This window comes from Lagopus leucura, unplaced genomic scaffold (assembly GCF_019238085.1).
Source record: "Lagopus leucura isolate 7727_CA_CO unplaced genomic scaffold, USGS_WTPT01 Super-Scaffold_100159, whole genome shotgun sequence".
NCBI lineage: Eukaryota > Metazoa > Chordata > Aves > Galliformes > Phasianidae > Lagopus > Lagopus leucura.
This window is the reverse complement of record NW_024962335.1, coordinates 14,030,663-14,044,753: the sequence shown is the minus strand read 5'-3', so window position 1 is coordinate 14,044,753 and position 14,091 is coordinate 14,030,663.

Sequence of the window (14,091 nt, the reverse complement as noted above, 5' to 3'; positions counted from 1 at the left end):
TTGCAACACTGATCCTAGTATGCAATGACTAATTTTGTTTTCTTTCAGTGGAAAGCTCCAGCCCCCTTGCTGGGTTTCTACACCCTTGTTCTTGTAACCACTCTTGAGATGGTGCCTGATATTGTTCTACTTATTCATTAATAACATGTGTTGTGGCTTCTTCTGATGTAAACATTAGCCAGGCTTTCATGAAGGTTTTAATAAACTTCTCCACCACTGCATACATTACAATGAAAAATTATTGATGACCCCTTTTGAAGGCCATTAATGATGGCACGCAATTTGGCTGATGAATCACAAGTTTGCTGTAGACTAAGGCTGTGTTTGTGTCCGTCTCAATAGAGTCTGTCCCCTTCTCCATGGTAACTGCTCTGCCTCTGACATCACTAGCCAAAATAGAGCATGGAGGTTATAAAATCCTGAGGGGGTGTGGGAAGGGGAACGGTAACGATAGAATGAAAACACAGTTCAATAAAGGAAACTTTTTTAACACTTCAGACACTGGACAGCATCAGGCAAGGGATGTCTGAAATCTGAGAAGTGGAACATCATCATTTCAGAGTTGGAAATTTGGGTATGATTATTGAGACTAACTTGGGAAGCAAAACAATCTGTGACTCCTTCTTGGAGTGAGTCATGATGCATTCAATCCATACGATACTCTTTCTTGGCATCTGAAATCCTCTCCATTACAATGAGGGTAAACGACCCCATACTGGAAGTCACGAAAGCTCTTTGGCAACTCTGGACAAGACAGCCCAGAAATCTTAGAGTAAGTGTACTAAAGCAGATACCAGCACTGCTTAATCTTTGTCATGAATCCTGTGATCTGGGATGCTGCATTTTAAAGTTCATCTCAGGAACCAGGAGATAGATGATCATCTATCAGACTTTTTGTATTAGACAGAAGAAATAAATCTGACAAAGAAAGACCAACGCACTTTGGAAGTTCAAAATCAGGAGGGAAAGAAAGTGAACCCAAAGTTCCTCAGCCGTTTGCATTTCTTGTTTCACAGCCAGTACTGCAATTTGGATGACTGGATGACAGGGTGACCATGCAATGCATGGTGGAGGGTAGGAGAGAGTGGGCACAAGGAAGGGTCAGGGGGGATGGGAGGTTGCTTAAGCACATCTCTGTTCGCTTTAACAAGGCTGTCAGTCCTGGGAGGGTAAAATGCTTCCAAGGGAATGGAAACTCAGCTCCAGCCTTGTCAGATTCTGATGAGTCGACACATAAAATAAACGGACGTGGAGCGCTGAGATAATGCACATACACCAGATCTGTGCAATGTCGGGATCATTTTGGTTCACTTCACACAACTATTATCCCTCCTTGACTTGCTCTGTAAGCCAATTTTAAATGTCTTGTAGACTGTTTCATTTATGAGACAAAAAAAAGCAAATATTGGAGCCCTGTATTTCCTTAGTGCAGCCCTGCTTTATTTACAAAGAAGGTACGTGGAGCTCTGTGTTCTTGAACAAAACAGGAATGAAACAGCAGGAAATGGCTCCTTTGTTCACAATTCTGAGCCAGCATTTAATCCAAAATCTTTTCCTCTATGTCCCTTCATTCTTGTGTTTTCCCTTTTTTACAGTTAGGTTTTTTTTCATAAACCAGATGTAATTAGAGATTTTATTTTACTTTTAAATGTATGTCTTCTAGGAAATATAGGAAGCAAGTTGTCCTACAAACAGCAGAACGAATGTAATGTGAATGTAATTCGTATATAATTGTACCCACTGCCCTGTAGTTATTTCCATTCAGAGCCCAGACAATATAGACAGCGATCACCTGGCTGATATCCACTTGAAGTTTGACTTGATGGCACACTGAACTGTGAAGATAACTGATAACTACACACTGTGAGCTTTCCCTCAGCAAGTTCCTAGCTTGGGTAACTTTGCCTGGTCACTGATTTTCACAGAACTTGGGAGGATGTTCTATCTTCACCAAGAGAGTGGTGAGGTGCTGGCACAGGCTGCCCAGAGAGGTTGTGGATGCCCCATCCTTGGAGGTGTTCAAGGCCAGGTTGGATGGGGCTCTGGGCAGCCTGGTCTAGTACTAGATATGGAGGTTGGTGGCCCTGCATGTGGCGGGGGAGTTGGAGATTCATGATCCTTGAGATCCCCTCCAACCCAGGCCATTCTACAATTCTGTGATGATTCTATGATCTTCGTGACTTTCACTGTAGAAATTAAAGAGACTGCTGGACAAACAGCCTTGTCTTGTAATTCCTTAGAACAGCCAGATGAAAAATCCAAAAACACCTTTCTTCTAGTGATTTAAATAAGCTACCGAAGCAATGAATCAGTGAAAGGGGAAAGAGAGGAAGGGAGGAAGGGGTGGGCAAATATGACAAATGGAGAAAAGCTATACTTGAAGCCAGCATGAGAAGAGAATGAAAAAACGTAACAAGCAACCAAGGAAGAATAGGGGTGAAGAATAAAGGATGATCTACAGATATAAATTAGGGAAAAGATTTTTTACTCTGCTTATTTTATAAAATGAATTAAAGCTGCCTTGCAAACCCTGGTGCAATTAAATCATATTTCTCTCTTGAAGTCAAACATAAAAAAGTAATAAAATTTAGCTATGCCATCTGTAGAAACAGCTGTCAAATGTCTGCTATCTCTATTTATTTTGGTAAAATGGAGCGAGTTGGGGCCACTGTCTGTAAGTGCAGCGTATATATAATTAGACTAAGAGGAGAGGTGACATGATGCCATCCTTTCTGGAGCCTGATTTATGCAGGTGCTGAAATGTTCTTGTTCCACGAGGGTTTTGGATGAAAGGATGCATCTCACACAGTGGTTGAGGAGCTGGAGTCAAGGTCTGCAACGTGACTGAGGGCAATGGCTCTGTCAGGAGATGTCAGAGAGAGGCAGCAGGTCCCATTTGGATCCCGACTGCTCGTTGTAGAGCTGCCCAGAGACCCAACCAGCTCCCATGGGAGCTTCCAACTACTGCTTAACCTGGCGGTCTCTCCCTTGTCCCGTGTGAAGATGTAGATATGTCAAGTGACAAATGTAGGTGTGCTCCTGTCATGTGACAGTGAATAAACCCTAACTGTGTGATTCACATCACTCAGATGCTGTGTAATCAGTGCTAGGATGCAGGGGCTGTTGCGTAGGTCAGAAGAAAGTGGGAGGACCTGCAAACTGGTGTTCTCCCCATCAAGCCAGGATGAAGGTGCTGATAAGAAGACATTTGGTTTTTCAAGTCCTGTGTCCCCAGATTTGTTATCTGCTTCAAGAGACTTGTAGTGATCCAGGCTTCACAGTGTCAGGCGTGTGCTAATGGGAAAGGTAGGGTGGGATTTAAGCAAGTTCTGCATGAACAGCAGATTTAGATACAAAAAGAATGACAAGGAAGGTAAGGAGATTATCTTAATTGTGGAGGCCATGAATTTCCTGATGATTTCTGGCAGCTGTATTCAATATTTCTCCCTAGAATCACAGAATATACAGAGCTGGAAGTGAACCACAAGGGTTATTGGTTGCAACATTTGGCTCCACATAGCACCAACCAAAATTCAAACCCTGTGTCTGAGAGCAGTGTCCAAAGCTTCTTGAACTCAGGCAGCTCGGGGCTGTGCCCACTGCCCTGAGGAGCCTGCTTCATGCCCACCACCCTCTGGAGAAGAACTTTCTCCTAATACCCAGCCTGCCCCTTTTCCTAATATCCAATCTGAATGTGGCAAAAGCCACAATTCTGAGTTGTGGGGTGGAAATGCCATTCCTGCCTGACTGGGAGAAGCATTTTTCAGATAATAGAGACCAGGTGCTGTAGTGTGGTTGTGGAGAAGGTGCTTTGAGAGGCAGAGGGTGCCTGCACGCTGATAAGCAGAGGATGAGATGTAATAGTGTGTCTCACTGCCATTGGACCCAAGTTGTAGCAATTGCTGCAGATAATTACAGGTGTTGCAGTTTTATCAGTATGTCAGTATGCTTCTTCCAAAACTGTATATCTTAGCACATTCTAGAAGAAGCAAGCAACCCACAATCAGCATGCTAATTAGCAGGCAGTGCTATAAGAAACAGTGAAGAGGAGTTGGAGAAAAAAAATGCTGCATATTGCTCATGGGACAAGGCATCACTGCTCTCAGCCAAACATAAAGTCAAAGTCTTCTCTTTCACGTTCCCATAAACCACACAAAATTTGCCCTTTCTTTTAATTTCTTCCGCTTTCTGGGCTCTCTCCCAAGTTCTTCCTCAGAATTTCCATGAAAACTAGCTCACAGCATAATGGAAATAGAATTTAAAAATACATTAAACCTTTCACCTCCTCCTACCCCGAAGCATCTGGAGTCATTTTTTTGCTCACCTCATTTTTTTGGAGGTGAGAATGTCATGATGAATGAATGAGAAAGCTCATTTTCATTTTAATATTAAATCACAATGGAGTGGGGCATCCACACTTTGCTCTCTGAATGATCCACTGTTTGCTGAAAGTTGTTATACTTAGGCTCGCCTGTAGTGAGAAGTGCATCAACTTCAATTCTTTTTCATATTATAACTAAAGTGCTACCAATCTCTGGGTGCCTACCATGTGGATTTGCCAAAGCTGCTGTTAGCCTAGCAAAGACAATCTCTCTCAAGGAGATGGCTGTATAGCTGAAGGCCCAAAATTCATTTAAAACACTGGAAATCAAGGCTCTAACAAGGAGTGAGTGAAAGATCACTCTTCTCAGTGCACACTTTCATTGGGTATGTTCTGAGATTTCGCAGCATTAAGGAGGAAAGGTAAAGGGAACCATCTGAGCCAAAGTGGAGAAGAAAGTTTTACATGTTTTTTTCTCAATAAACAAAATGTAGAAACATGATAAAAGGTGTTTTAGCTCATCCTGAAGCCTTTTCTCCTCGGACCAGGAGCAAACATTTCACTGTTAGATTGTTCATCTTTTGAAAATCTTCCCCCACAGTTTTTTTTAAAGAGAATTGCTGTGCAGCTCTTCCACCATAAACAGTTCTGAAATTCAATGGTTTGAATGCAGTTTGAATGTCTGAAATGAGACTGAAAAATGTTCATGCAACTTAGACTTTTCAAACTGAAACATCTCATTTTTCACATATCTAAGTGACATTGCGTGGCATTTTCAAAATTCCTCCTTCTCTTCACACTTTTTCTTTCCTAGCCAAGCTTCTTGGTTGGCTTTGACCTAATTTTACAAGCAGCTACATGTACAGTTTGCCATAATTTTTCCAGGTGCTCTGGTTGTGCTGGGGGACAGAAGAAGGCATAGGCTGAAACAACACGGACTGTGTGAAAAAGGAATGGAGGGAGGTTCAGCAATTTCAGTGGTTATCAAGGGCACAACTGGGTGTCCCTGGTGTTCAACAACCGTGTGGATGTGGCACTGAGGGACATGGTTAGTGGGCATGGTGTGGATGGGTCAACGGTTGGACTAGGTGATCTCAGCGGTCTTTTCCAATCTTAATGATTCTATGATGATATGACTCCTGAGGGCCCTGCCCACTGTCCTCCTTTGGGTGCTTGCATTCAGGCAGTAGGTATTTTTTTGAGCATGCAGTGTGCTAGAAGATATGTAGATGGCCAATCTGCTTCTCCTTGGGTAATGCCGTGCTTTCTGAATGTAAAGCCCTTGAACTCAAGCACTAGCTGTGTTTCTTTAGAGAAGTTGTATTGGGATGTCACAGCAGCCAGAGAGAAACGAGTCCTTCAGGCCCATGGGGACCTGGCCTCTGTCCTATTATTTACAGTTTGGGCTGACTTCCATGGCAAATGACTGCAGATCTGTTTCTCTTCACATCTGTGTTGTTCTGTGATATTTAAGCAGAAGAGACTTATCCATGGGAAAGAGGACTTGGCCACAGAGCTGAGGGAAACCTACATATTTTAAGTATCCCTCAATGATACTGAAGATACCCAGGGATAAAGGAAGCCTGGCAGTTTCAGACTTCAAAGTAGAGTGGAGTAGAGTTGGAGAGAGACAGGATACTAAAGCACTGCAATTATCATTTGAAATTTTTAATCGTCTCACTTTCCCTTGCTGCAGAATGTATATCCCATGTACCTTGCACAGGACAAGGCACTCTGGCTCTCTCCTTTGGTATAGCCTCCTCTGTGTCAGAAAGAGTTGGACATCCCAGGTGGCTTCAGGTGTACAATGCCTGGGGTGGGAGAGGTTATGCAGTGCCACACCATTCCCACAGCCCCTCCCTGACTCGCTGGCTGTGTCCCATCATATAATATGACCCCTCAAGCATCACACAGGAGAACACTTGGCAGATCAGGACAAGGCAGATAAGCCTCTAACTGAAAAGAGGGGGAAAAGTCTATTAGTAACTTCAGGGTTAATTAGAAAGAGTTATTGCAAGCTGTAGTTTTCTCTCTGTATAGAGGAGTAGTGGGTTAGATTCTCAGCTGGAATGAATCAGCATTGCCACACAGCCAAATGAGCATCCCTCACCATGTACGGCAAGCTGTTTTCACACAGAGCTTCCTCTGCCAGTAAATCCAGAGCACCCCTCTCACTTCAACATAAGATTAAATCTCTAATTCCTGATGGTGCCATTGCTCTGGCAGCTCTCTCTGGCTTTGGATCATATGGTATCCATATGTCCTGTGTACATTGTCCTTAATTCCCCGATCCTTGTATGTCACTTTCTCATTATACAAAAGCTTTTCCAGTGAAAATAACAACACACAAAAACAGAGAGATCCTGGGCATATTTAGAAAGGAAGAGCAACCTCATAGTGAGGGCTGCAGCTTGGCCTCACCGTGCTCAAGTCCCAGCCCTAAGCACCCCAGGCAAATCCCCTGGCTTTTAATCCAAGAAAACAACCTCCTGTCAAAATAGTAGCTGGGAGCAAAAAGCCCAGTGCTGTGGTACTGGAGAACCTCAACACCCTCACTCAGTCACCACCTCATCCCACAAGTCATAAGTGCAATTCTGCCCTGACTGCACAGTGCCTCATGCACAGATAACGGAAATGTGCCTTGGGGAGTCTATCAGCAGCACCAGGTGGAGCAAGGATCTGAGTTGTGCAGAGGGTGGTGTTGTACAAGGCTCACCTCTTAAAGAAGAGATGCTTGGCTTCGGATAATCATAAAACGTCATTGCCTCAGCAGGAGATGGAGACAATAGAAACCTCAACCTGAGCTAGAATTGTCTGGAAATGTAAAATTGAAGGACAAAATTGTGCTGCATTCTGTATTTACAAGCAGGGAATGCCGGGGCTGGGGGAGGAGGAAATAGGCTGGTAGAAAATGTCAAGGTTGAAATGAAACATCAGAGTGATGTGTTTGTAAACAAAATGAAAAGATCTGGTAGAAAAGTTCTATTTCTAAAAAAACAGCACTGCGAACCAAGCTAGCTGATTGTCTGGGCTAATCTCTTCACTTAAATTCATGAAAGCATTTTTGTCATAGCAGTAGCTGCAGGCATACAGATCCAGTGCTGGGATGTAGCAGATCCAGGAAATCCCCTTCACTGAGGGGGATGGCAGTTACCCACTGCATACTGTCCCATACAGTTCTGGCACGCATTGAACTTCTTGGTTTGCTGATTTGACTCACTAAGTTGGCAGAAAATTAGCTCAGACACAAAATATAAATGGTTCGTCTGATGCTAAGGTACTGAGCTCAGCATGTGAAGAACAAGAGCTTGCAGATGGGCTGGATTTTGGTTCAAGAGAGTGTGGGACCTGAGTGCTAAGGAGCACAAGGACCCCTGAGCTGTATGGTTTTGGAGGAGGATGAGTGAACATCAGAGGACTGAAATACAAAGCACACAGTACAAGGTGCTTGACTCCACCCAAACACCTCCACAGAAGATTTTCGTTTGTATGTACAAGTTATTCAGCCTGGGTTTGTTGCATCCTCTCCCTGCTAGCTTGGGTGTGTGCTGCTATTGGTGTTAAGCTCTTTTTCTCACTGGCGAACTGTAAGAATATTTCTGTTAGCCCCAAACTGCCTGTCTGTAGCAGACTGAAGAGTGTGATATGGTGCTTTCCATCCATCCTGCCCATGCATCCCTTTACTGATCTCTTTCCCCAGAGTAACACAGAGATGCCACTCCCTGGCTTACTGTGTATAGAGCCAACAAGGCTAAGCTTCTCAAACAGATATGCCCTTGGAGTGGTTCACAAGCTTTTAAAATCCAAAAACAACCTTTCATTTCTGTAAAGGCTCTAAGGACATCTTATGCTATGTGCCACCACTGGGGTTTTCATTTTACCATCAGGAAATAGTTAAACCATTAGAAATGCTTCTCTTAGTTTTGTTTATCCCACCCCTGTGTGTATTTTCCAGCTCCTACAGCAGGCGAATGGTGAGTGGGAGGAGGTTGAAAAAGCAGCAGATTTGCAATCATTTTCCTGGCCACAGTCTGATGTTTCCCAAGGATATCATCCTATAAGGTATGCTTCTTTCTTTCTCTACAAAGACAACTACCATGTCCTCTCCTTCTCAATGGGACCAGGGCTCATTTGATCCTTCAGTATGCTGGTTTAGAGACCAAAAGCAGTGGTCTTTTTGCTCTGAGTCACACCAAGGACAGAGAATCACCAGTGTGAGGACAAGGGAAGGGGTGAGAGCATGTGGCTTGGGACTGCGTACAGGAGCCTTCCCAGAGGCAGATGGGTTTGAGACCACACCACTCACACTGCACTGATCTGGTGAAGGGGAGTACTGCCCAAGGACCTTGATTCTGGCTGAGGTGCTGAACTGCCAGTCCCTTCCATTTGCCTAAAACTGTTGAGCTTCCCTGGCACCTTTCTTCTCTTACTGTAGATATTCAGGAAAAATAGTCATATCGCATGCTCTCCACAACAACCTAAAAAGAGGTTGTAGCAAGGTGAGGATCAGCCTCTTCTGCCAGGTAGTAGTGATAGGAGAGGGAGTTCAGATTGGACATTAGGGAAAATTTATTCTGCAAAAGAGCAAGCTGCCCAGGGAGGTGATGGAGTCACCATCCCTAGGGGTGTTCCAGAACCATGTGGATGTGGCACTGAGGGATGTGCTCAGTGGGCATGGTGGGGATGGGCTGGTGGTTGGATCCTGGTGGTCTTAGAGGTCTTTTCCAACCCTGATGATTCTGTGATTCAAACTGAAATTTTTTCTCTAACAATAATGATTAAATCCTCAATAATGCAAGATACAGATTTGAGAGTCCTTGCAAAAAGGATTGAATGTGTTTCCTCCGCCATCCATTCGTTCAAACCCCACCTTGGCTATTAGTAATTGCAACTGGTTCCTGTCAGATGGATTTTTTCATTGATCTACAACAAAAAAAAGAGAAAACAGCTGAAATGAATAAGATCCTTAATCCAGTAGCCAGATGCCAACACCACAGCCCTTGATACCACTTTCAGTAGATCTGAATAGATCAAGTGGATTATGAACAGCACCTTTTTTACTCGATCAAAATATTTTCCTCTTGGGTCCTCTCCTGCTGGAGTGTAGCTTACCTCACTGCAACTGCAGCTGTAGTTTTTTTGTATGTGGAAAAATGGAAGATCTCATTCTTCTGGGCTGTCAATTAGGTGGTTCTCACTAACAGCTGGAGTCAGGGGAATGATTAAAATGAAGCACAGACTTTTGTACCTGTCCTTTGCAAAAGGAACACGCAGCCATTCAAGATAAGAACAGAGACTTCTCCCACTTCCAGCAGTCTGAAAGATGGAATAAAATAACTTTCAGAACATTAGAAATGTATACATTGATATATCACAATTTTTGTCTTCTATTTAAAGAAGCAAGTTGCATTTTTTTTATGACTCTTGACAGTTTTATTGAAGTGTTTTGCCTTTGTCCTGGACCTCTGCTCACAGAAGGTAGCAGCAAACATTAGTGACCAGCTCTAGCCTATCTCTTACTCACAAAACAGTAATTTCCTTTGCCACTACTCAGAGTAACTGTACAATTTTCTGTTCTCAGAAATCTATGAGTATCTTTTGTAGGAAACCAACATTCAGGTATCAAAAGACCTTCTAAATTCTGATCAGAAAAATTAAAAAAAAAAAAAAGACAATAAAAAATATTTATAGCAATTCACAAGTAAAAAGTGTTTTCTCGAAGAGTAGCAGCCAGTTTATATCCTGGCCAGATCCCAGTCTGGTAAACTTGGATTTCAGTTTGGGCTAGAATATTCTTTTTCACTCCCAACACTGAAGCTTTCTACAGGCTGTTAAGCAGATGCCGCATTTCATACCAGATGTGAGTTTCCTCAAGTAATTCCTGCTGTATACAGAGAGGATGAATCCAAAGCCTTTGAAGTAAACAGTAAGATCTGCTGTTGACTTTGGATCACACATATATGGGCTGTAAAGATACTTGCAATTTTGGGGGGGTAAGAAAACTGAACATTATCACAGGCTTGTATAAGAGGCTGTGATTTATTGAAGATGAGAATCTCCTGCCTGCTTTTCTCAATGGAAGATACATTTCAGACTAAATCTGGAGAATACATCTATTTTTTCACCTATTTTTTTTTTTTCTATTTTTTCAATACATTCTATTTTTTCATGACAAGTTTTTGGAGTTTCAAACCATAGAATCATGAAGGTTGGAAAAGACCTCTAAGATCACCTGGTCCAACCTCCAGCCCATCCCCACCATGCCCACTGACCATGTCCTCAGTGCCACATCCACATGGTTCTGGAACACCTCCAGGGATGGTGACTGCACCACTCACTTGGGTAGAATGCTCTTCTGTTTCTGCACCAATAGAACTTGAAGATGTCTCAAAGCTTCTGAGGAGAATGCACATGTTCCAGTGCAAGAATGGCCAAGCAGGAGCTCCTTGGTCAAGGACCTCAGTAGCTGTAAGCTTCAGCCTTTGCTCTTCCTGATAGACCTGTTATTAGTGTCAGCAGGACATAAGGTCAACAACAAATACACAGTGTGGTGCTGAACAACAACAAAGACACCCCAAGGACAATTTCATCCTAAGTGGCAAAAAAAAAATCAGCAAAAATTCTCCCATTTCAGTGGATGGGCATGGCAAGATGTAAAGACAAGTGCTTCATGCTTCTTCGGAAAATTCCTGACCAGGAGTTTTGTTACAGGCAGTTCTGAGAAGAAGCTGCTACTGAGAGGGAGACTCGGAGGTATTTGGCTCCTGCCAGGCATTGTTTCTCAGTTTGATTAAGCTCTTAATCTTGTGTTTCCTCTGTGGGTATCAAGCTCCAGGAAACTGCCTCACGATAAAGGATTCAGATGCCTAAAGGGAAATAAAATTCAACTTCAAACAAACAATAATCACCGCTCCATTTTTGATCGTGATCTGGGGGGAAATGTATCATGAAGCACCGCAGCCCAATACCTCCAAAAATCAACTTTGGGAGTCAGAATTTAAGAATCTGTCAAAGCTAATCATTTCCAATAGTGCTGCAATAGAAAATTGGACTCACCACAAGAAGCAATTGCGGCAGGAGATAAAAAGATTACATGCTGAATGATCTGATGTGAATAGGAAAGATGCTATTCTTAAAGCTCTGAGCTCCCATGATGCATTATTTTAGCTTTGGGCTGAAGTGGCAAAGATAAACTAGAGCTGTGCACCGATAACGTCAGAGCAATCAGCCGCTGGGATGGGAGGAGAATTCCTACTCCAAAAGCATTTTTTGTTGAATCAGGATTATTAGAATTTAAAACACAGCAGCAACTGGAGTTACTGAATCTGAGCTGAGTTATGCTAGGCTTCATTCCATACATTATAGTGCACAGCCATTGCCCCAGGGAGCGCTGATGCATAAAAAAGAGAAAACAGACATATGGTTGGAGGGGACATGGAGAAGTAATGATCTGCCTAATGCTTCGTAACAGATCAGTGCCAGAGCCAAAAATGTGATACAGGGTTCTAGTATTCCACCTGCTTCAACCAAACAACTCCCACAGCTGCCTTCCACTGAGGATTCACATTTTACATTAAAGGAATCTCATCATGATGAGACTTAACCTTGCCAGAAAAGAGGGGGAAATGGCTGCCTCTTCTGTAAGGTAAATCCCCTGCATTAATTACCTCTTCAGCTTCCACTTCTGAAATGAAAAGCCTTTCCTAAGGAAACAGAGTTTGTATCCAAGCCTTCCTAGCATATATCTGGGCACCTCTTTGGGAAATTAAAATTACTCTGCAGATGCTCAAACATCTGAAGGATGGTGGGTATCAGCTGTGGTGAAACCTGGGCTGGCAAGCTGCACCCAACCCAATCCAAGCCATGGCCAGAAAAGATGAATTCAACAGATTGAGAGAGGAGTTTCTTGGGAAGGTTAAGGAAATGGAAATCTGGCACATGGGGAGAGAGCAGAAGAACCTATCTGTTTAGGCTCCAGTTAAGCACAGCAGGAGGAAAATACCAGACTGAGAGAGCAGATGTTAAAGCCACAGGAGGATGTTAACAAAGCAGAAAATGAGAAAAAGTTTTTCACAAATGAATTTAACCTTATATCAACACCCACTGATAGGACTAGTAGGGCCAAAACTACTGATGATTTCAAAATGGAGCTAGGAAAGCTAATGAAATGGGTATTGAGTTGTGCTTGTGCATGGAAAAGGGAACAGAGCTTGTTGGTCCTCCCAGGCTTTTGTTCCTGAGATGCTACTGTTCCTCAAAATGTACCATTTTAGCCAAAACAAATAAATAAAGCTCTGCTTTTCCAGATATCTTGTAGAGTCTGCCTTCCATCATGACATCGTGAAACAGCTTACGAAACATGGGAATATCTGATAACGTCTTGCGATCTTGTGAACTCAGTTTTGTTTTGGGTTTTTTCAGCACAGCCTTTCACATTTTCAGGAATGATGCTTTTAAATCCCCAATCCTCTCAGCCAAAAAAAAGCTCAGACTTCCCCCAAAATGCAGGAAACTGAAAGAAAAACTGTCCCCATCTGAAATACAAGCCGGTGAACTGCAGTTATCTCAGAGTTTGTAACAGACGCATTTATAGCGATCTTTTGGCCCACCCCTCAATCTGATTCATTTTTTGAGAAAGTTTTAAGCCTGCCTTTAAAGGATTATCTTCACTACCACACACACCTCTATGTGTTGCCTCTGGAAAAAATCAAAAACACCTTTATAATACAATGCGTTATATTGGTATATTAATCACACCTATGTGATAATTATTCTTGATCATACAGCTTAACAATACAATGCAGCATTAAGGTAGGGGTCTGATTACTTGTCATTCAGCAAGGTTTAAGCTGCTATATTTAGATGCTGACTAATTTGGGAGAGCTTGTATCCACATTTCGGAGGAATTTCTGTAGCTCACCTTCCTGAGGTATCTGAAGCCTTTGCAGTCTCCTGGGTGTTTCGGTGCTAGTACTCCTGCACACTGGACAATGCTGCCCTTTCCAGCCTCATATCTGCTTTGTGGGGCTACCTGCCTCCATGTGCCACCATGGCCTGCAGGTATCACCCCTCCTTCTGGCTTTCTCTAGGGTAACAAAGTCCTCACTCTGGACACTGTGGTGAAGGTTGAACTTTTCCAATAAAGTAGTGTCTGTGATGATGTGGATATGATTCCTCTGCCAGCACATCACACAGACGTATGCTTGCTTTTGTATGTCTTAAAGTATCAGTTTGACTTGACTGAGCCTGATTCTTGGCAGGAAGTAGAGAGCTCTTGAGAGAGCATAAATGTTTTCATCTATATTCCCTTCACAGTGCCCCAGAGTGTATTTCTAGCTAGGCCACTCTGTCTCACTGCAAGGTAGAATCACAGAATCAAAGAATGGCTCAGGTTGAAAGGGTTCTCAAAGATCATTCAGTTCCAACCCCTTCCATGGGCATGATTGCCAACCACTAAATCAGGCACTGGAACAGATTGCCCCTGGCCCCCTCCAACCTGGCGCTGAACACCTTCAGGGTTGAGGCATTCACAGCTTCTCTGGGCAGCACCTCATCACTCTCTCATTGAAAATTTTTGCCCTGACACGCCATCTAAATCTCCCCTCTTTTAGTTCAAAACCATTTCCCCTCTGTTCTATCACTATCTACTTGTGTAAAAAGCTGGTTTCCCTCCTTCTTGTAAGCTCCCTTCAAGTACTGGAAGGCTGTAATGATGTTTCTCCGCAGCCTCCTCTTCTCCAGGCTGAACAAGCCAAACTCCCTCAGCTTTT